Source organism: Drosophila willistoni (genome assembly GCF_018902025.1).
Source record: "Drosophila willistoni isolate 14030-0811.24 chromosome 2L unlocalized genomic scaffold, UCI_dwil_1.1 Seg196, whole genome shotgun sequence".
Classification (NCBI taxonomy): domain Eukaryota; kingdom Metazoa; phylum Arthropoda; class Insecta; order Diptera; family Drosophilidae; genus Drosophila; species Drosophila willistoni.
The window spans coordinates 1,053,674-1,075,170 of record NW_025814048.1 but is presented as its reverse complement, the minus strand read 5'-3'; the positions used below and the strand labels follow the sequence as shown (position 1 = coordinate 1,075,170).

At 40.5% G+C, this 21,497-nt stretch overlaps 1 protein-coding gene across 1 annotated transcript in view; it reads right to left on the bottom strand.

Moving 5' to 3' along the window:
- Positions 1-21,497, bottom strand: part of LOC6639727 (zinc finger protein jing) — a 154,657-nt gene that overhangs the window by 31,839 nt on the left and 101,321 nt on the right. The gene's annotated exons all lie outside the window — the stretch shown is intronic.

Below are 21,497 nucleotides of genomic sequence, written 5' to 3'. Positions count from 1 at the left end.
ACTCCATTAACCTTCGAATCTTTCGATGTCTACACTAATTCGACATTATCTCATCTACAAATTGATTGTAAATAATATATTAATTAACTACCAGATTATTCCTACTTATTAAATTCTGGCTGATTATAATTATTGAACCAGGTTAATAGAAAACCCATTCTATTTGCAATAAACTCCAAAATTTAATCATAGTTCAAGTTAAATATTTTGATTAGATAAGGTACTTGGAAATTTTATCCGTTTACATGCATCAGGTCTGAAATCGGGTTGAGAATGCAGATTGATACCATTTTGATATAAATTCCACGGCACCCTTATCCTTATCGGTTTGGTTGTTTTGAATTTCTGATCCCTCTGTGTGATGCAGTTGTGTGTGTGTGTGTGTGTGTGTGTGTGTGTGTGAGGCTTTCATGCCACGCGTGCCACAAGGCCACCGTTATAATCAACATAATGAGAGTTGAGCATTATGATAATAATAGTGTGCCAAATGTTTGTGTCGTGTCATTTGGTTGGCAATATATAATAATTTCAAGGGGTTGATCACTGACATAGAAAGAGAGAGAGAGAGAGAGAGAGAGAGAGAGAGAGAGAGAGAGAGACACATAAGAGGGTTCTATTGAAACTCAGCTTCAGTTGTTTAATTTGAAAAAATATTTGAATTATTTGAAGAATGCATTTCGTTTTGTTCAATTTTAATCTCTTGCTGTTTTTTTTTCTCTACTCTCGAGTGCTAGAGTGTTTCAATGGAAGCTTAGAGTACTTCAGTAAAAAAAAATTGAACAAAAGAAGGAGGGAAACGAGGGCGCTTCCCCGACATGAAATGCCAAAAAGTTCTGTGTGATAGTGTGTGAGGAATTTTGAGTGGCTCAGCGAAAATGGAACAAAAAAAGGGATGAGAATTGTGCGGATGAGTATAAAGCACTTCGAGTGGCTGTTGATATGAAATATCACAGATAAAAACGTTGAAACTAAAGTCATATGTTCTGAAATTAGAATAGGCTGAAAAACTGCAAAGGGGTTTAAGGTTCGTCGGGTCGGTTGAGTGGAAATATAACTCCAAAGTTGAACCTAATCTTTCGCACTCTCTCTCTCTCTCTTTCTCTTTGAACTTTTTCCACCTCAATGCCAGCCAGTGCAATGCAGAAGAAGACAAGAATCCGCTTCAGGGCCTATTCTCCACTGAAGAGCAAAATCAGAATTCAACTAATTTGCATTTTCGATTTGCATATTTACACACAAAATCCAGCCAGTCAGGCCTATCAACCTACCAAGCGACCTTCCTAGCGACCCACCCGATGCAAATGTTCTGTCATTGAAATTAAATTGATTGCAAATACTGAAGATTGACTTGAAGTGCGCGAAGTGCGGGAGGGTTCAACGGAAGAATGGACGCCATTCGGTGTTTGGCTCTTTGTTGATTTTTGATAACTTCAAGCCTGCCTGCTGACTGCTGACTGGCTGCCTGCCTAGCAAAGGGAAAGTCAAACTCATGGCACATAATTGCAGTTTTGGAAGCGTCAAGGGGTTGCTTAAAAAGTTCAACCCGACACCGTGAGTGAGCGAGGAGAGGACGAACTGCAATTGTGTGTGTTTCCAAAATGCCATTAATGAAAATCACAAATACAGCAGCAGCAACAGCAGCAGCAACCCGCCTCAACCCTCCTCTGGACTTGAACCCTTTGCACTCTGTGGCACATGGCACATGGAAGTGTACTACCCTAATTTGAAATTAAGCAGCAGCAAAGCGAAAGGAGGAAGGAGATGAGCCCAGGGATCTAGGGGAGTTAATTGAAGGCACCTACACCCACACCCTAACCAACTTATAGGCTTGGGGCCTAGGTTAAAAGCAAAAGTTATAACTATTTAATAAACTTTTTTATCCGACTGGCCACTCAAAGTTTTTCCTTCTACCTTTTCTCACTGTTGTTGGCCAAATCAGTTGCGAAACAAGTTTATTGAACGATTTATCAGACGAATGGTTGGACGGATGGATCGATGGCCGAGGTAGGCGTGAGGGTGGGTAGGGTGAGTGGTAGGCCATGTCAGGAGAAGATGCCAGAAAAAAAATTGGCAGCACGCGTCTTGAACTGATGTTGATGATGATGATGAGAATGCCCTGAAGACTTCCCCCCCTCTAGATCTTGGCCTTCATATATGACACGTGGAGAGGGTGGAGGGTGGAGGGTGAGGGTGGATTTGGGTGGACAAGTTTCTTCTCTTGCTCAACATGCAAAGCTTACAAGGGTGTGGCTTTACCCTGTGAAAAGGGGATCCATGGGGTTAGAAACATCGTAAAAACCAGTGAACACCCTTGGATGGCTCAACCCCTCACTTTATTTATTTACTTTGCAGGGATTTACTTTTCCTTCACTCTCCCTTACAGCTTCACCAAGATTAAATTCAACTAAACAAATTGGAAAATTTTATAAAAATTGGTTTATGATGCCGACATTTGTATGGCAACGAGCAGGAAATACGAGGGGCAACAAAAACACATACATATATATATATATGTATATATAAATATTAGAAGGAAAAGTGCAACGAAGCGTTGAAGTCGACGCCGTCAAGCCAGAATCAGGCGGGTCAGGCGGGTGGGGGGAAAGTCGAAGCCGTAAGGTGTTAAGGGGTTTTTCATCTTGTTTTTCCTTTTTTTGCTTCTCTTGCTTTCGTTTGTTTCGTTTTGGATCCCAGATCCCGATAAGTTGTACGGATGGTTTGCCATTGAATTGACATTTCAACGACGGGGCGGAGAGACAGAGGCTCGCCCAACAGGTGACAAAAGGCGGCAAGAGGATTTGCCTGGATGATGATGGTGTATTTGTATTTCTGTTGAGTCTTGAAAGTGCCATCAATAACAAGTTGACAGCAAAAATGGCAAAGTGGATGATGCGAGACAAATCAATAAGATGGTGAAATGTGTCAAAAGGATTTCAAAACCAAAATTTCTTCATACACTGCGAGATAGATAGAAACACACTGGCACAATGGCAAGTTGTTTAGGCAATAAAATAAAATTAATATGCCCTTTTTTAAAGTTGGTTTAATTTGGCCCTGCCCCCCCCTCCCCAAACCATTCATTTGGCCATCCGCACATAAATCCAATTTGAAATCTTTAATTTACAACTCAAGTCTAAAGTCATTAAATTGATAAATAACCAAAAAACTTTACTCATAATCGCCTTGAAACGGCATCTTACAGTCAAAGACCGAGTAGCAGTTGTTGGTTGGTTTGGTTGCCCTGACCTAAGATGTCTTCAAGGAAATTGCCATAAACACAAGCACACAGACGCACTCTGAGTGAGAGTGGGCCTAGACCGAGTAAAGCCAAACATTTATCAAAGGCAAATCTAGAGAGAGAGAGAATGTCTGTCCATTCCTCTCACTGTCTCACACTCTGTTTGTCCGTCACAATGTTTGCTTAAACAATTTGTGGGTGTCCAGGACCTCCTAGGCCGGATGGTGATCCATTTAAATTCCGCACATAAATTACCATAGTCACCCGCTGCTGCACCTTATCCTCCTCCCGGACAACAGCTTCTCACACATCAGAGTGAACCATATGTTGGTTGGACTTGGGGCCACCTTTTTTTTGTGTCGCATCATTGAGTCAAGCTTTGAACTGACTGACTGAAACTGAATTGGACGACATATTGATGTATTGGCTGTGTGCATTGAATGATTGTCAATAGCCAGCTAGCAGGGCAAATCATGTCAACGCGCAAAAATGTTACTAATATCAACCACCACACCCCCCCATCACCATTTACCAAGAGACAACCTGAATCCCCCCTCCCCACACCCCATTTCAGTTTTGGTTTCATTACTTTAAATGCTTTACACGTACACCATTTAGGCAGGCCATCGAAACAGGCTGACATGAAGCGACACTTTGTCTAGGGTGTTTGGCTCTGTGTTTTTTTTTTTTTTTTTGTCTTTGTTCCTGCATTTATATTTTTTGTCCACGAAACGAGATTTCGAGGGCTGGAACATTTTATTGACGACAACGATGCGAACTCTGAGGATGCCGCACGGTAAACGCATTTTGCACGCAATTCAATCTATTTTTGCTTTTCATTTACAATCTTTTTGTTATGGACTTCCCTTCCAATTCGAAATGGATGTTGTTGGTCTCTCACTTGTTTTTGGATAGAGAATTGCATTGGCCACATATTGCTTTTATGTATTGCACAGATGGGAACAATCAGCATAAAAAAAGGACTCTAAAGGTCTTTCCACAAGAAAAAGCTGTTAAAAGAAGTTCATTTCTTGTGGTCATGAAATTGACTCGAACTAGTTGGGAATCATACACCTTGAAATTGTAGTGAAAAGTGAGCTTAATCCAAATGCAATTCGCAAGTGATTGATATGCCCATATCCTCATATTTTCTACAGCGTTCCATTAGTGGAAAGAGAAGTAATTAAAAGTGTATTACTCCTTCCCATCTTCTTTCCCTTTCTGCATCCTTTTCTCTCTTCTTCACTTTGTCACGGAAGCATATAAAAAATTGCTGTTAATTGAAAATTATTTAATTTAAGCCTAAAAATGTATACAAGAAAAGAACCCCTGTGCTTTTATGTTGCATGTGGTTACGTGACTCCGTTTCCGCTACTCAATCCATTTTATTGCCATGCAGAGCTAACAAAAATGTATTAAGAAGTTTGCAAACGACCATACAAAACCATATACATATACATTCGTGATCAGCATGACGTCGTAAGTTGATATAGCCCAAATGTGTTGGTTCCTCTGTGCTCGTTTTTTTTCTGCCTCTGTTGTAATGAACGCTGTGTGTAAGTGGAAATGATTCAAGGAATTTCGACGAAACGACACTGAAACCAAGATTGGTAGATAACCAATACTTTTTGCAGTAATTTTACATTTGTTTAAATGTTAAAGAAGAATACATTTTGGGATTATGTAAATTATGAGACAATTATCAAATAAGGAAACCGGCTTAACCGCAATAACTTGACCAATTGAAGGGCAATTATTTATCTAAAGTAAGGTATTATAACAGGAGATAGGCAAAAAAAGATTCTCCAGATTATTTACTATAAGGAGTTGGTTGTAAAAACTCCTTATTTCCTTTGAACATTCTTATTTTTTCTACTAAAACATAATTAAATTCGTTTTATTCTAAATATACGATAATCTCCGAAAACTATTCTACATGAAGGCACAATTAAATCAACAATTGTTAGAAAGAAATGACCAAAAGGAAAGAAACCATTCTCGACTGATTAAAATAATCATTAATGTCTTTTAATGACAATTTAATATAACACCTATTTAAAGTGTATTAGAACAACGACTTGCCACAAAACCATGGGGGAGCTTCTAGTAGAAACAAAACATAATTGTGTGTTTGTGTACCTGCATGTTAAGTTGGTTTTTTATGGTCTGCCACTAAAGAGAGGCAATTTTTAGCAAAATACTTTCTCCTAATGACCTCAAACATCTTAAATGGGACTGCCTCAAGCATGCCACATGCCACATGCCACTTGAAGGCCAAAAACAAGACTTTTCGGGTAACTACAAATACACGGAACAAGAAAACAGAAGAGAAAAAAAACAAGAAAACTATAAAAAAAAGTGTTACATGGACAATTAAGTTTTTATGTAGCATTTGGCTCTAGGTGGCGCTAGTGTGCAAAACAAGTAAACAACACAAAACACGAGCAGCACAGATGAGCGGGAAATCAGGAGTCAGCAAGGGGCAGAGAGAGTCAGAGTCGGAGTCGGAGTCGGAGTCAGTTATGTGGCGCCAGACGCAAAAAAGCAAACACACACACACGCACACACTCACACAGAGTGGGTGGGTGATGGGTGATGTGGTGTAATGGGCTAGTTGTGGGGTTGGGTTGGCTGTGGCTGGAACACATTCTCAGCCAAGCGCATAAAAATTCATGTGTGCAACTCGTTTGTGTATGTGTTGGTGTGGGTTGGTGAGTGTATTCGTGTCTGCAAATGTATTTAAATACATTTTAATTAGTATTTATTGTATTTTTTCCAAGTTCAACTTCCACTCCTCCACCCTAGCACCACTTGCACCCCTCTAATGCCACATTTAGCACTTAACACTTGCCAAATTAGACATGCAACAATAACAAAAGCAACAGCACGCCGGTTTCCAGTCAAAGGGGTTAAGTTAATCAAAAACTGTTGCCACTGCTTCCACCTATGGGGCTCACACAGAGAGAGAGAGAGAGAGAGAGAGTGTGAGGAAAGCCGTAAGCCGTCACTATTTCACCCCCACTCCTCCTCCACCCTAACTAACTGCTCTCGCGCAAGCCGGCAATCTCAATCACTGTCTTTCTTTTGCCTATTTCGGCAAAGCAATTAACTACGCTTTGATTAACACTCTACGTCCACGACGACGACGACAACGACAACGACAACAGCGGCTGTTGACAATGACGACGACAGCTGCCGCCCACCAACAACAGCACCTCCCCGGGGCTACCCTCTTGCAACAACGGTTCAACGTTGTCCCAATGTTGTCGCAACGGACGCCACACGCTACTCATTGCTTAGGCAGTGTCTGTTAGCTAACAGCTGTCAATTACAGCCGCCAGCTTAGCCGTGCGCCAGTCCTGTTAAGGTAATGAACGTCCAAACGCAATGCATCCTGCAGGATCTACACTGAGAGAAAATTAAAGATCAGCTGTGGGTAAGTAGTAATTATGAGTCTGTGTTGATGATTAACTTTGTTAGCTCTGCGATAATTTGTGAATGTCCCTATTTCTACAAGACTAGCATGGATCCTGTAGGACATACACTGAGAAAAACGTTCAGTTAAAGTGCTATAGCACATAGCAGATAAGCTCTCTAATAATTTATGAATTTCCATAGTTTTAAGCAATTCCAGTATACAGGATTTACATACACCTCGAGAAAATTGTTTCCAAAGTTTCAGTTTTCTCAAATACGTTTTGTTTCAGTGTACTGGGCAGTTCTCCACTGACCACTGGTCTGTAATTAAAGTGCAGTTCAAGCTTTTGGGCTTATTGCTAGTTCGTGCTACATACGTACTTGGGGGGGGCTACCACTTTATTAAGCCCTCAGCTTCTTCATGTACATGTTTTGTGTGTTTGCTGGTGGTTGCTTGCCATCTTTCTCACACTCGCACTGTCTCACTGTATTTACGGGTTTCAGTTTTTCTCATTTTAACGGATATGTCACGTTAGGCTGTACACTGTAATAAGTTATGACACTTTTAGCGCCCACTGTGCGTGGGTTGAATGTATGTAGTTCGCTTTGTATACTGTGTATTGGGTTAGAATGTTCGTGTTAACAACCACCCCTTTTATTCTCCTTCTTCTTCTTGTTTTCCTTTTTTTGTTTTTGGCTTTTTTTGGCCACAAGAAGTTCATTGAAGCGCATAATCGCATGTTAAATGTGTTGTAATTAAAATATTAATTTCTTCTTCGTTTGAGTCTTTGGCTTGTAAGTACGGTTTGTCGTTACTTGGTAGTTAGTCTTCCCATCATTAACATCATCATCATCATTATCACCATATACATCATCATCATCATGAAAGTCGTCGTCATCGTCTGCTGCTTTGCGGTTTTTGGCTGATGTGTAATTATAGTTTTTGGTTGGTTTCGGTTTTTTGTTCTTTTTTGTTGGGGAGGAATTTTGTGCATATATGAGGAGAAAGGAGCATAAATAACTTTTATTACGGGTTGCAACTAAAAGTCGGAGTATTAGGCAAAAAGGAACAAAACGTATGGGTTTCATAAATACTGCATACAACTTATAAATAGTTAAACAAGTGTGCAGTTATGTGAGGAAATAGAAAAACATTATGGCGGAGACTTCAATTAAAACCATAGATTTTACAAAAGAAGTTATTTTGCTTCTGCCAGACTATAAATAAATTTTAAAGCTGTAATAGTGAGATGTATAGAAATCAAAGAAATGTGTATGGCTGATAGAAATAAATATGCATTAAATTTAAAGCAGAATTTAATATATCGACTGTTAATCGACATAAATGTCTTAGCTTAAATTTTTTATTACAGTTTGATAATAGATTAAGGTGACTTTTCGGTTAAAGAGACCTGAAGATTCGGGTCAAAGAAAATAATTAACTAGGTCCAAATATTACACACAAAACAAATTACTAACAGATTTAGTTGGTCTTCTTCATTACATACATATGTGATACTCTAGGTTTTTCGTATTGAAATTTTATTAAATTTATGCTGCTTCTAAAATATTTTGCTTTAACTTTCTCGTCCTTTCATTTGTTAACGTTACGGTAATTTCACATTTTTCATTAAAATTATACACATCGTAATTCAATTTAAACGAATGAAATTAAAAACTCACTTATTACAAGGCAAAAAAAGGAAAAAAAAAAATAAAGTGAAATAAAAAACCTTCTCAGTTTTGTAAATAGCCAACAACCCAGAAATATCAAAAACATGAAATATATAGAAAATTGTGGTGTTGTAATCGGATATAAGACTTGCTCTCTAGAGATCAGAGTACCCCTTCCCCTTACCTTCGCCCATGGGAAAAAGTGAGTCAAAAAAAACTGTTAAAAGGGGCGTAAGACAAAGCTAAAAAGCAAAAACCTTTCGAAACGACCCCAAGGCTTGGACCACACATAGAACCCTTGGTAACTTGGTAACTAAGCCATCATGCATAGAATTTCACATTTGATTTATAAAACAAAAAACACAAAAAAAAAACAGAATAAAATAAAAAGAAAGACAAAAATTTTTTGGTCTGTGTTCGAACCCCAAACAGGTCCCCAAGTGACATTTGCAGCGTTATAAACAAAAAATTAAGCGCATACGTGAGTTGCATGCGGAAGACTAGAAGGAGACCGACCGACCAGCATGACCGCATCCCGGCTCTCTCTCTCTCCTGGCTTCCTATGTGCTCCTCATGCGTGCGGTTCTGTTGTCAGACTGTCTGCTTGGGTCTTTGCTCTATACGTTCCACGTTCCTTCGTTGTTGTTTTTTGCTCATTATGTGCATAGCAGTTTTATTATAAGTGTACATACGTACATAGACATTCGTATAGATGGATAAAAAATGCCTTGCCATGGCATAAAAACTACCCTCATGGTATTGTATGTTATTTGTTATTAAACGGGTCCCAGGCCTGGATTGGCGAGCGGGACCTTCAGTCCATCGTCTGGGATGGCAAAGCGTCTCGCCGACCAGTCAGTCGTGCGTTTCAGGCACGGGGCAGGCATTTTGTAATCGAGACTGGCCACAATTATATTTGTACATACATTCCACATATATATATCCGAGAATATTTCACCTGTTACGAATGGGCGACGAAGAACCACAGACCCGATGCTCATTAGCGGCATTGATGTCGCAGGGGGGGCGAGGGGGAGAGGGTCACCCAAGTCCTTAGCCAAGTCAAAGTGTCAAACGGGTAGGAAGTGACACTTCAACACCTGCAGAAATTCTTTAGAAATTCTCGCAGTGTTCCCATTTTTTGCATCCGCACTATTTCCCCCCTCCACCACCGCAGTATAAATTCATTCCTCTCTAATTGTCCAACCAAAATTGTATTTGAATTCAATTTCTGATTCTTATCGGGCCGCAGGACTAAAGGATCTCAGTTGGTTGGTTGCCCGGCCAACCCTCCTTGATGACGGAAGGAAAAAGAAAAGAAAAAAAATCTATTTTCATTACATTTTCTAGTTGATTCCCTTCCCCCCCGCTGGCAAATGGTTTTCGTTTCACTCGTCGACTTGCGGCTGATAAGCCGCCGCCACCCAAAACCCAAAACCCAAGGCATAGATCAAATAGAAATAACCGTACAAGTAAACCAACTAAACGGAATCCGCCAACAAAGACCTAGGCCAGCAGCCGCCTTATGGACTCGTTTCGATTTCGCAAGCACGTGACCAAATTATTTCACCCACCCGCGTCCCTCTTTGTCAAACCCCTCTATTCAATCTAATGTCCTACATGTGTGAGTGTGCCGCACTATGATAGAGAAATAGATAGAAACATTGATGTCGTTGGACGTTGGACAGAAAGATGGATGAATATATGTATGGATAGTTGATACTTTTATGGTTTGTGTTGATGTCGTGGTCCATTGGTGGGACTTAAGGGCAATTAGCATTTACGGGGTTCATCTTCCGAATCTATTGAACAAATCCTTGAGCTTGATGCTGAGAGTTATGTAAATGTGTGTGTCTCTTGTCGGTCTATGAATTATGTTAATAGGAAATTTGTCACTATTGTCCTTTGGCCGGGGGAATCTGTTTACCTGACAAGTTTTTCTAGTCTAATGAATATAAATGCCTTTATGGCAGCAAATATGATTTAATGAATCCCAATAGGGAGTGAATGAGAGGGGTTGATTATGAAATGTTTCTAATAAAAACCAGTTCGGTCATGGTTTAAATTTTATAACTAACGAAATATCATATTAAATCGCTTTGGGTCGATCTGGGTCAGGACATGGCTGAAACGGAAAGGATTTAAATTTTTATGGATTGCTGTCATGATTTGTTTTATTCATGTAATGCTTCTCTTAAAATATGATCTTTCAGGTTTTAGGTAAAACTTCTCCTTAAACTTTTTAGTGAATTTTTCGGTCCGTAAAAAAGATTTTGTAATATCCTAACTTCATTGAAATAATTTTCTTTTAATTTTAAAGCCTTAAAAAGTTTACTTTTAATTGATTAATAATTCTTAAATGAACTGTTAAGGAACTTTCTTGAAAAATTACCTGTTTTACTTACCTACATACATGTAATTTAATACTTTTAAAGATATTAGAAAAATAAAACTAAATACAAACAAGGACTGTTAATACTTGTACGATTGAACGCAGAAACATTTCATCTAAGGTTCTTTAAAGTAACTTAAAGGAAACACCATTCTCACCTTCTTCCTGCTTATTTTTACTATACTTCATAGTAAAAAGGGAGGAGAAGGATGAATAAAGGACTTATATGCTGATCTACAAATAACTGGCAGTTGGCCAGATCATCTATTTAAGACCCAGACAAGTAATTGGAAACGTCTGTAATGACCCGCAGTGCGTCAGTTCCTTCAGATTTCAGATGCCAGGCAAACAGCTAATCCTTTCCTAAGTACATTTCAAAAATGTACCACATGCTGTGAACGAAATGCAACATTTGTGTTCAAGGACACCCCCAAAAAAGAAAAAAATATAGGACGAATGCACAAAGGAACAGTTGCGTTACCACTACTACTACAATCATTTCGGAATGGTGGTGACTGGTGACTGATGCATTAGAAACAGGGAAGGAGACAACAGGAGACAGTAGACGGAGATGCAGGGTGTTTCCAGTGTCCAAACAATAATTCAAAATAATTTGAGCAAACAATTCAAGTGGCTTTGCGTTTTCCCGACACGTGTACACAGCCCTCTGAAAGAAAATGGGAGATGAGCCAGCTGATTCGGTCGCCTTACCTGAAATGAAATTAAGCAGAAGAGAAAAAAGATTTTAAAATTAAATTTTCCAAAAATGGGAAAATATTTAGATTTAATGGCTTGCCCATATGCTGGCGGTGAACCTGGGCCAATTAGAAATCATAAATCTCAAACATAAAAATATTTTTACAGCCACAAATTGCAGGAAGCATAGGAAAAAATATCGCCGGGTATATTGTATACTCAAATTACTAACATAAAAACGAATGTTTCTTTTTTTTCGCTTTTGCTCTTTGGGGTCCCGACTTGAATTGTGCGACAATTAAAAAAGGGAACAATCAAATTGTGTCCATTCCATTCTGGGTGTTTTTTTTCTGGCTTTTGTTTTGGGTTTGGTCTGTTGTTACGTTTGCCAAGCTCTTAATCAACGGATCGCTCCTCATCCCGTGAAATTGAACGAATTTGGTAGCAAAACAAGCGAAAAACGGCGCCCAAATAAAAATGTAAATATTAATAAGCGTCAATATGCGTTCAAGCGAATCGAAATGGAGTTGGAGTCACTCCGTGTCGGATCTAGAGTCGGAGATGTAGACGTAGACAGAGAGCTAGGCAAACAAACATACACAGAGCCGCACACAGAAAGGGAGAGAGAGTGAGAGTGGGAGCCAAAAAACACCAAGGACACAATCAGGCGGCAGTCAGGACGCCCAGGACGCCCACTACTCAAACCCAGGAAAATGAAAAGGGGGAAAAAAATACTCCTAAAGCAGACGCCGCCCTGGGCGCTCCAGGCTCAAACCAAACGCAAACGCAAACCAAAACCCAAACGCAAACCGTAAACCCAAACCCGAAAACCGAAACCCAACAACCGAGCGCCGTCATCGATGTCGTCGTCGTCCCGGTTCTCCCACTGGTCCCACTCCTCGTTGTCGTCGTTTACCACTCGGCGGCGGACGCACTGCGGCGAGCAGCGAAACGCTAATGTGAGACTAAACACGAGCCCAGAGACCGAAACCGATTTCCGTCAAAAGGGGCCAATGGGTTTTTCGTAAATGCTTACAGTGGCTTCGACTAACAATAAGTGAAGCAATGGAATACTCTTTCGAAATATTAATGGTGTACGAATCTAAGCTGGCGTAGAAGGATAGAATTTGTCCTTTACGTTTAAGATTAGATTGAGCAAAGTTGTCAAAACTCTATACTTAAATTTCTCTAGAAGGAACACCTAAATATACGAAACATATGCAAACAATGGCCTTGATGTTTCAACGGATCAAATTTAGTCAAACACATTAAGGTGTCTTAATAGTGATTTAAACTCTTTCAAAAGGTAGAATGTGTTTTGATATTTTGAAAGAGTTTCTCCACTTTATACAAAAGAGAACCCTTCAACAATATAATAGTTGAAATATTTTCAAAATCATGCTTCAAACAGTTTTTGTCTGTGATTTTTATGACACTTTGTTCCACTGTGACTGACATCCACCATCGCCACCACCACCACCACCACCACCACTGCTCTGCCCTTCGCACCCCACCAAACGTTCCTCCCATCATCGTCATCATATCAACATCAAGTCATGGACTTTTGTGAAATGGAACTTTCAACACCGGAAGCAGCGTGTTGCATGTATTTATGTAGATATTAGAGCAGCGGCTAGCACACTAACCCCCCGTCACTTTATCCCATACCCCGTAACCCATCTCTTTCTTCCGTACCCCTCGCCATTTATTCCTCTTATCCGTTCCCCGTCTACACACAGTGTCCCTGTCTCATTCTCTCTGTGTGTACCGAGACGAACCGAGCCTTATGGCACACACCACACACAGAAAACGTGGGGGAAATTCAATGTTGTTGTTGTTGGTGTTGTTTTTCTTTTTATTTTTTTATAAGCGCGACTATAAACCAGATTTGGCAGGGCTCTTTACCCCTAACCTACATGGCAATATCGACACTGGTCGCCGTCGAGATGGTCGATGGGAGGGAGATGGGAGTTGGGAAAAAAGGACGAGAGAGCCAGTCAAATTATGGTCCGTGTTTGTGTGTGCCCCACGGTGAAATATGCACGGCAAAAAAGGAGAAGAAGGAAGAAGCAATTTTTTGAATGAAATTATGCATTCATAACCATTCGACGAGAGCCACAAAAGGACGATGCTTAAAGTCCTTCTGCCAAGAAGATGGAAGAATAAGGAAAAGTCGACAAGCTGGAACAGGTGACGTGAGCTAGGTTCTTTCGGTTTTCGTATGTGTATATAGGGTTTTCGTGTGTGATGGATTGACAAAGTACAAGATGTTACATATGTTTGCATTAGATGGCAGCAGCTCTCTGCCCCTTAGTCCTTGTCCCGAAAGACGGCCACACAACTGTTCTTCTGCTTATTTTGAAAACTAGTAAGCTAAACAAATATAAACAGTTGGAAAAAAAAGAGGGAAAGGCTTGATTAAAGAGATTGAACTGTAGTGACTTTCTGGGCGGGCAAACATACGTAGGTCCTCTGAAGTCCTTTGGACAAACATCGTTGAGAGGTACTTTCCGCTCTGTTCTCTCTCTATCTTGTTGGTCAGCAAGAGGAAGAATACGGATTTCCTCAGTCAATGGTTAGCAACCCTCTTATAAATATACAGTTAGCTCGTGCCACCCTTAAGCCTTAAGCCAAAATCAAATGCAATGCATGCAACCCTATCAAAGGATTATGTGTAGTAAAAACCCAGGCTCGTTTGGTTTGGTAGGAAGGTCGTAACAAGTTGTTATTGTTTGTTGTTGGATGTTGTTTAAATTAAAAAAATGTCACGCGGACTTACCGTGCGCCTTTAAAAAAAATCCCCTACCCCTATCCCCTACCCCTTGCCTTGCGCCTGTGCCTCTGTCGGTTGCGGCACATGCATCAGCAACATCAATGAAATATGTAAGCCTTTTGACTCGACGGCTACTGTCCATCGAGCAGGGCCGTCCCTTGACCACTCGCCACATGCAGCAAACCTGTTTGATCGAAACTTGTTCTCAAGGGTTTTCTCTGACCAGAGTTGACCATCGTTGACCATGTGCCGAAACAACAAAGGGAAAACGGAATGTTGAGATAGGGGCAAAAATCTCAATGTGTATATATGAACCGCTCGCTCGTTCGTTTGGTCGTTGTGTCGCGTGTTCCCCCTTTTTGTATTTTTTTCAGACTTTTTTTTTAGGGGTGTGGAGACTGTCGAACGGTAAACGGTTTTAACGATAACATCTGCGGCGGTACAGAGTTGCGATTTTCTCATTCTCGTTCCCGTTCCTTTGCTCAATGATGAGGCATAGGGGGTTGAGGGGTTGTTGCTCATTGCATAATTATGCCATTGTCCAATGAAGTTCGTAATGCTGCCGATATAATCTAATTTGTGTTGACTACCAAGAAGTGGGGTACAAATTGGGGTAGTTTTATTTTATTTTTTTTTTGAGAAGTCTATAGGGGGAATGAGGGGTTTACCTCTACCATTTGACCTATTGACCCAGAATTTTGGAGCCAAATAGAAAACAACATTTTTGGCAGCATAAAATACATCAACACACAAACACACACACACACACTTAGTTGCTTATCAGGCCAAAGGATTGCAATGAAGGCATCTTCCTGCCAACTGGCATGCTAATGCTCTGCGGTATCTTCCACTAGCTTCAGGTGGTGTTCAAGATGCTGACGTTGGAGATGGGTAATAAAACATCCCAAAAGGCAGCAAATACCATAAAATCCTTGGCATAAAGCGCACTTCATAACTCATTTGTTGCAGGCAGGAAAATCACCACCCCCCACACACACACACACACACACACACACAAACAGCTATCCACCCAAAAACTGACGACACTTGCGACACTCCAATCTCTGCTCCGCCCCTGGATACACCCCACGATATTTCAAAAGAGATATTACCCAATCCAAAGAGGCAACGTTGTCTGTTTGTCGTCATGTGTAATGGCAACGATTTTCACTCTTTTGTATTTGATTTTCGAAATTGTAATGCAGCAGAGTTTCAGCTTAAGCTTCAGTTTCGGTTTCAGTATGGGTATCAGTATTTTTGGGGAGGTGTGACGAATGCGATACATTTGTCAAATTAGCTAGGGCAGATAAGAAAGAAAAAACCATTGAGCTTGGGTGACAGAGGGGAGCCGCACTAGGGTAATCCACTTCACTGCCAATTACAAATATTTATAGCTTTTTTTTTGCACTACGTGAGAAGATTAGACCCCAAACGTGTTGTGATAAGGAGAAATGTCTTGATCAATGGGATCAAGTTAAGTGACAAGTGCAGGTCTACTGCGTTAGCAAATATGTAAAGGGCATAGGATAGTCGGCTTTGAAGCGATTTGTTGTCTTCTATCCTCGGGTGTGCGTGCAATGTTATTGAACTGAACTTGACATTTTGCACTCGCCAAACGACGGAACAGAACAGAAGCCTGTTTTTGCAGGCATTCAAAGCTAGGCACACGGGGTCGAGCAAACGAGCGAGCATGCACGTAATAAAAAGGATAATACTTACACATACACACACAGAGATACACACAGTGACCCGACCCCAATTTAATCGGCGCGGGGCCAACAAGAGGCAGCTGCTGCTACTGGCTCGGTCGGGTCGGTGGTCGTTCCTGTCGGCTGTTCTCATCCTCGTCGTAACTCGAAGCCGACGACGACGACGACACGAATAATAAAAGTAAATTTGATGTGGGGTGGCAGGCAGGCAGTAGGCTCAGCAAAAGGAAGGAAGAAAGGCAGGCAGGCAGGCATCAGGCAGTCATCCAGCCATCCAGCCAGGATAAAAAGGACACGGCACAGCGTTTATAAAATTATTTCGGTTTTTTTTTTCTCTTCTCCCTTTAAGAAGAAAATATTGAATATGCTTTCAAAAGGCATGCCATTAAGGCAAATGGCAAAAACGAGACATTGCATACCTGGCTGCTGCTGCTGCTGTTGTTGCTTCTGATAGTCAAGAAGGTTGCTTTCAGGTTTCAGTTTAAAGCTCATTTGGCTTTGGCTTATTGAATTTCAAATCTTTGTGGAAATTCGATTTGATGGGGGGAAAAATCATAAATTACGTCTGTTCCTCAATCTTATTAACACATTTTTATGTACAAAAAGTTATCATCTGTTTGCAAAGTCAAAGGAGCCAAAGGTCAAGAGAATGTGCGGGAGTCAGAGGGAAACTAACCACTGCTTTGGGTATGAGGTCAGCTGACAAAGTTGACATTTAAATTGCCAATGGACTTCGGTTTGGTGTTGCTTTTGGTGTTGGGGATATTCCTAGTGCCCCGGGGGCGAATGGACTTAAAGCTAAATTACATTTTAGGCACACTGTGTTGAGATTTTAATTAGATGTAATGTCAGCATAATGAGTTTCATGTCATATAGCCTTAGGAGGGCTGACGAAAACGATGATGATGATGACGACGATGATGACGATCAACTAAAATTGGGAGGTTGACGGTTCTGATGGCTGAGATTAAGCCTAAGATTAGAGGTGAGGATTTGCAATTTATTATTTAAACAAAGACCTTAACAATTTTCCCTTTACATTAATTGTTTGACGTGGCATTTTCAAAGTAAAGTCGGAGTCACCAATAAAACGCCTTAGATTAATCAATCAAAAATGGAGAGTTTTTAAGAATAAATTAGGATTTCTCACTGAATATGTAAAGTCTTTCAGTTGCCGAACATTCTTTTATTCATATTTCTTATTATAAATTAAGTGAAATGAAAAATATTAAACGTATCTACTCACAATGATGTCCACGTCGGGGTCACCATCAAAATGAATGAGATGTTTATGATTATTTAATCAATATTTTCAGTCTTTTAATTCTTCTGGTTTATCTAGGATTATAACCCAGACCATAAATACAGCAATTTCTTCTCATAATTTATGTTTCTTTATGAGATACTTAACATAAAGTCGTCAGCTTTAGGAAAGGTTTCTTCTTTTAATTTTTTTTTGTTAGCATCTTCCCGCATTTCGTTTGGCAATCTTGTAGTCGTTAACTTTGGCCTGCTCATTAGCGGCCTAGTCGCTTGCCTCGTCGGGCACACAAGGATCAGCCGAAGACTTTGTGCCAGATCCTAGGGGTCCTACCCACTGCTTGCTACCTCATACAATTAAATGACACAAAAACGGATTAGGGCTTAGCCAACAATGCGTAAGTGATGAGGGCGGCGGCCGCATGGCCACTTTATGGCATTTATGGCAGAGGCATTAAAATAATTTTTATGAAAATTAACTCAACTAAAAATAAGGCAAAAGGATAAACATGCTGCAGGGGCTTTGCTTCCCCTACTCGTTGTGTGTGTGTGTGTGTGTGATAATTGTCGCCTGCCAAGGAGGGAGTAAGCATCCTGGATTGTCCTCCAGGCTTGCTGGCTTGAACTTGGAAACTTGATTTTGCGGAAGAAGACAGGCAACACCAACAACGTGCAACATCTGGCGCTAAGTACAAACTGTGATACACACAGACATCTAGACGGACACCATGGATAGACAGACAGACAGACAGACAAACATACAAACAGAAGACAGACAGACAGACAGACAGACCGAAAAGCAGATAGACCGACCAAAGGACGGGACATGTACATACATATATATGTATATGTATCCTGACCTGACTCGGAACCGCGTGGCTCCTCTTTAAGTTTCTGCTCGATGCGCGCGCAGTAGTGCTGCAAACGGCGTCTTATGCTATCCTGTGAGAAGAAGTCTGAGAAAAAGGAAGTTAGGCAAGAAATTAAGAAAGAAGCAAAGGAAGAACACACACACACTTACACACACACACACACACACATAAAAAGTAAGAAAAAAACTACATGCAAAAAATTGAAAGCGCCGTTTTACGATGGCCCGAAAAAAAACTTTAAGAAGTCGTTGCGGCAAGGGGCAAGGAACATGGGGTAAAGAGTGGGTAGAAGGAGAAGGGAGCGAAGTGGCGGTGGCTATGGAGGATGTGTGTGTGTGTGTGTGTGTGTGCGGTAGTGGCAGGGCAGCGTGAGAACATTTTCAATGCAGGATATTTTAGCGGCTGCTCATCAAGAGTTGAACACACCCTGGTGGGAAGTTTGCTACCCTATCAGACCCGCACACAAACACACACACACACACACACACACACACACGTTCACACATACTCATACAGAGTTGTTGTAGCCGATGACTACTTATGAAATTTCCCCATATTCTTAAAACTTCCGTGTTGCTCGGCTGTTCTCTCAGTCTCTCTCTCTCCTTTTCTCTTTCTCTGAATGCACATGCGCTGCGAGAGAGAGAGAAAAAATACTGGTCTATATTTGCCGTTGCCTTTGGTGTTGTTGTTGTTGCTGTTGTTGCTTGAAGTGCACTTCACTGGCTGGGTAAATATGTATAGCTCTTTTTCTCTTCTCTGTGTACTTTTTTTTTTTTTTGGTTGGGTTGAGCTCCTTTTATGCCACGCTGGTCTCCGTCGGCACGGTCGTGTGTGGTTGGGGTTGGGGTTGGGGTAGGAGTTGGGGGTGTTATGTATTTTTTACAAGTGTTTAGTCAAATTCGTATGGCATTTTTTTTTTCTTCTCGTTATTCGTTCTTATTCGGTGCTCCCTTAGCTTTGTGTATATGCATGTAGATTCTGTGTGTGTGTTTGTGTGCCTGTTGGTTGGTAGGGGGCTTGGAGGATGGGGGGCCCTAAAGAATGAGTAAAAGTAGTCACAGGGGGCCAGGGCGAGGCGTTTTGTTTACAAACGTGAGGTAAAAAGTTTAACTGAGAAAGACGGAGAGAAACATTTTAGATGGGAATTGATTTTCAGTGTGACGAAATGCGGCGGCGGTGTAGATAAAAGGCCTGTCTTCCCCCCACACCCCTTTGCCGCCCCACAGAAAAATGGCGCCCAACCAGGAACGAGAAAAGTTACACGGCAAAACGAGATGAGTGAGCCTACAATAAAATGAAAGTTTAGTTCATATGACTAAAAGGTTATTTGGTAATTGCAGAGATTGTATACGATAGTTAGCATTGTGTAAAGAAGATCTTTTCGTGTTTGGAGTTAATGTCTGATCAAATATTGTCGGCATCTTTTAGAGTATTTCAAGTGTCTTTCAGCACTTTAATACCCAGTGATTCAATGAAAAGAAGGTTATGTTGAGTTGATCATCTTTCCGATGCAACAATCACCTAGTAGCGTTTAGTGTCATATCATTGTTTTGAGAGTAAGAAACTTGTTGAAATTATAATCTCATTTGGTACAAGGTATCCCAAGGTCGTCATAATATTTGAATTTACACAAATTCTCTATACTTAATACTTAACCCCCTTATTTTTGAAACAGCAGGATCTTTTGCTTGAATGGTATTTTAAGTGCATGTTTAAGTGCATTTTCTAGTTTAATTTTTTTTTTTTACCAGCTGATTGCCCTAATATCACACTCTCCAATTAGGTATTCCACTTCACCGTAAAAAAGTTTTTCCTGTCTCACACTCTTCTTGAGGTTTTTTCGTCTGTAAAGATCTCTCTCTCTCTTTCTCTCCATCAACCACATCCTTGGCATCTTTGAAAACGATCTTAATAGCATTTGCAGACATCAGGCAACAGATGATTGACAATAAGGTCGCCGCACACAAACCGCAAGACAAATTTAAATAACTGTGTTCCTCGGCGAGACAGAAAAACCAAGAAAGAAGAAAGGTTGCAAAGGTTCGTCTCAGGCCATCAAAAAGAGTTGTTATACTTAAGCAAGAGAAGCAAAACGAAAAAACAGATGATTGTCGAAACCAAAACAAAAGCAAAAAACCAGAGAAAACAGCTGTCGAGAGCTGCAAGGTGCAAAAAAAAAACAACCAAAAAAGCAGTAAACCAACGAACGGAGGAGAAGGATGATGGCTCAACATTAAACAGAAGCAGGAGCAATAATAAGCTGAGTTGTCTGTGTGTGTATGTGTGTGTGTTTGTGTCCCACCCGATGATTAGTATTGTTGAGGAGGACCAAGCCAAAGATCGTGGTCGTCAGGTAGCCAGCAACCTGCATGAATTCTTCTTCTTCACCATTCTTCGATTTCCCCCTCATTTGTTTCTCTGAATGCTTGCCGCCAGCCTGTTGAGCAGCTGTCGTTAATGAGCCCTCAGATGGAACCTACTACAATTCGTAGGGTTGCTCTCAGCTCAGCTCTTATTTTTCTTTCTTTAGTTTTCTGGTTGTATTGTGTTTTCTGTTTAGCAAGTAAATGCAATCTCCGCTTACAGCATATCTAATCTTTATTGACGGTTTTCCATTCTTCGTTTTCTCTCGTTTCTCTCTGTCTATCTCTATTTCTATTTGTCAAACAAACAATTTCCAGTTTTCTACATTTTTCCACAAAAGCTGATAAATAAATGGTTTAGCTGGTTTTAGTTATGGATGTTGAGTGCAACAGCACACCGCAGGTTGTCCTGCAGGTACTCCCAGCTGACTCTGATCCTCCTTAACGACAGCTGAAAATGCAGGTTTTTCATTTTTCACTTGAACTCTGTCGTAGTTTCGTTCGACCTGAATAATGACGAATGATGTGCGTTTCAGTGATAAAATAGATTTTTATGTTCCCATTTAGCTATACAAAGAACTAATCATAGTTTTGATGTAGAATTTCTGAAAAATCGAATCATATTTCCACCCATTTCATGGGAAATTTATCAAACTTAGGGGGGAAACTCAGTTTTTGCGTTAATTTCCTTGTTGATTAGCACCCCAAAACACACCACCAAAAACTCCCAACAACTGTTGATCTCACCCCATTTTTACCAAAAAATTGTCTCACTTGGGCATAAAATGTGATTTTAATCACTTTCCGTTGAATTCCCAGTGGCTCTGTCAGGCCTTTTCTCCAGCCCAAAAGCGCAGATAACTTCATGTCTTCGAGAAGTTTGCAGTTTTTTGTTAGGGGGTTTTTTTTTTGTTTGATTTTATTATTTTTGTGTGCGAAAATAATTTCATTTAAATATCCTCACACACACAAACACAGCTCACACATAAACTTTGTCTGTGTGTCCTGACGCCTCTGCATGTTAATGTAATTTTTATGCTGATTGCAAATTTCCACATTTCCGGGCACACACACACAACGAGGACGACGGTTGTTCACTT